This window comes from Habropoda laboriosa, unplaced genomic scaffold, assembly GCF_001263275.1.
Source record: "Habropoda laboriosa isolate 0110345459 unplaced genomic scaffold, ASM126327v1 scaffold874, whole genome shotgun sequence".
Classification (NCBI taxonomy): domain Eukaryota; kingdom Metazoa; phylum Arthropoda; class Insecta; order Hymenoptera; family Apidae; genus Habropoda; species Habropoda laboriosa.
In genome coordinates, this window is record NW_017100971.1 from 112103 (window position 1) to 115088 (window position 2986).

Here is a 2986-nt window from a genome sequence, read left to right on the forward strand (position 1 = left end):
GGGAATTAGTTTTAGTCGTGGTGCCTAATCTTTTCTAATGTAGTGATGTTCTCTTACTCTACTGTCCTATTCACAAAGAAAACAGCAATATTTTGTGTAAGGTTGGAGGTCAGGTAATATTGCAATTACTTGTCAAAGAAGAATTTGAGAAGTAGCTTTAAAAAGGCGAATAGGGCGAAGAAAATAAAGAAAACCAGAGTAGTGAAACCGGAAGAAATAAACAAAGAAACACTTTGTGTGGTTTGTTTGGAGACCAATGATGAGGACTGAATACAGTGCTCAAAGTGCCAAGAATGGGCTCACGAAGCTTGTGCCGACATCCCTGAATGTTTCGATGATTCCGATGATCATTTGTAATCATTGTATATTATTTTTAAATTATCGTGCGTTAATTTACTCATGTTTGCTATGTTCGATATTACGCGCCATTCCACATTTCCTTAAAATCAATAACCTAAATTAGGGTTGTAGTAGGATGAGATAGGATTATACGGATACTTGGATTTTCTTGGTCTCTCGTTCTCTCCCAGCAGAGTACAGCAAGAATGCTTCGGCCGCGCTCGCATCTGTGATATTTAATATTTGATCGTTGCTAATGAAGCGCGGCTTATCAACCAGTTGCGTCGGTAAGCGGCCGCCCGCGCGAAACTGCGCGATCCCCGCGGATCACAAACTACATTGATCTGGAAGGTTCTATCGCTTCGCGATTATTCAGTCGACGACAAGGATGGAGAGCTGTTCCTCTACCATCATAACTATAGTTTTAAAATGCCTTGTTTTTATACCTAATAGCTTTAAATTCTGTTTTGTTGATAATGGTACTGCTCCTCTACTTCCTATTACTATTATAGGCAATATCTTTCCAGTTTTTATTTTCCTTTCGCCCATTAGGTTTTTTAGGCAACTATTGGGAAAATGGGTTTTAAATAAACTGCTTATACTTGGATATTTTATTCCTCTACGTATCGGAAATGACTTCCTTCTGTTATTAATGTCTTGAGAGGACTGACTCTACCGGGCACGCAGAGCCGGTGACACGAGGCACCGATGACCTCATCTAACAGGGGTGCGTTATCACCTTACTCACATAAACAGTGTGAGAAACGGTATCTCCGTTCATCAAGAGAGTAAGAGATTAGTTTTTGTTTGGTTTACGAATAAAACTAACAGCAACCTTCATATTTCTCTTGTTTTTCTATCGAGTCTCGATGGTGATTTTCAAATTCTCGTCCTTCGGCTGCTCATCACGTGTTACTGCTGGTCCACGATTGGGGATGTCGACTGCGATTTCGGCAACGTCGGCTCTCGGTTCTTCATTCCATGGCTCGCTCGGTAATCTCGACAGCATATCTGCAACAACATGAATTGTAGGGTAATACGGCTGTAAAAGAAGGTCCCATCGTGTCAGTCGTCCACTGGGTGATTTAAGTGACATAAGCCACTTCAAGGGTTGGTGGTCAGTGGCAATCGTTACTTCTGTCCCTTCAATGTAACCTTGGAATTTATCCACGGCCCATACAACAGCTACTGCCTCGTGTTCCGTAGTGGAATAATTTCTTTCCGCAGGAGTTAATAATCTCCTTGCATACTCTATCGGATGTTCGGTTTCTGTTTCCCCTTGCAGCAGGACTGCTCCTATGGCGTAACTACTTGCATCGATCCGGATAGTATAAGGCCGCAACTCGTCAGAACATTGCAGAATTGGTGGTGTGACAAGAGCTTTCTTTAATTGGTCAAACGCTTGTTTGTTGACCGGCAGTCTATTTCCATGTCACCTTCTTCTTCGTTAACTTCGTTAGTGGCTGAGCAATTACGGCGAAATTTGGTACAAATGTCTGTACCAAAAACAGGTTTGTAAAAAAGAGATTAGTTGTTTTAGGTTTACGGGTGCACGCATGTCACGGATGGCCTTGACCTTCTCGGGATCGGGTAAAATGCCTTTGGGTGTTAAAATATGTCAAAGGTACTTGATTTCTGGGCAGCAAAAACGACATTTCCGCCGGTTCATGCGTAAACCAAATTGACGTAGTCTGATGAATACCGCCTGTAAATCGTCCAAATGTTCTTCAAAGTAGACGAGCACATTGCGTGTCCCTAAAGCTTCTTTCATTCGGTCCATGAGTCGCTGAAACGTCGCCGGCGCATTCTTCAGTCCGAACGGAATTTGTTTGAAGCGAAATATTCCAAACGGTGTCGTGAATGTTGTTTTATCACGATTCTCTTCTCTCATACCAATTTGCCAATAGCCATATTGTAGGTCCAGCGCTATAATATACCCAGGTTTCTTCGCTGCATGGAGCAGATAATCGATTCGGGGTAGAGGGTAAGAATCGGTGACCGTAACGGCATTAAGTTTGCGATAGTCCACACAAACTCGAATACCGCCATCCTTTTTCTGCACCAAGACAACGGGTGCAGTCCAAGGTGATTCGCACTCTTCTATAATATTTTCCTGTAACATTTTCTGTATTTCCATCCGGAGCTAGTCTCGTTTCGCGGGAGGAAGTCCGTAAGGTGGTATCGCGATTGGAGCATGATCGCTAGTCGTGATCCGGTGAACGGCTTCTGTCGTAGGTCATTTCGTGGACTGAAATAAATCAACATTGGTTTGCAACAATTCGCAGATTATCTTCTTCTCGTCCGTTTGGTGTTTACTGCTTCATCCTCCCTTATCTCTCCTATATCCACGGCCGCGATGTTCAAGCGAATAGATTCGTACGAACGTACGAACTTCTCAAATAATTCATCAAACCCTGGTCATCTCATCGGATGTTCGCTCGATTCCCCTTGCATCACTTCCATGGATACCTCCGCGTCAAGATATGCCTCTAGTTCGATCGATTCTATTTCTCGAATCGGACTTACTGGAGTTGGTGGTGGTTTTGTGATTTCTTCAGTTTCCTTGAAAATTGCCGTGTCGGTCTCAGGATGATCTCTCTTCTTCCCATTCTCCTCCCCCTCGACGCAAGGTACTTCGTATGTATCT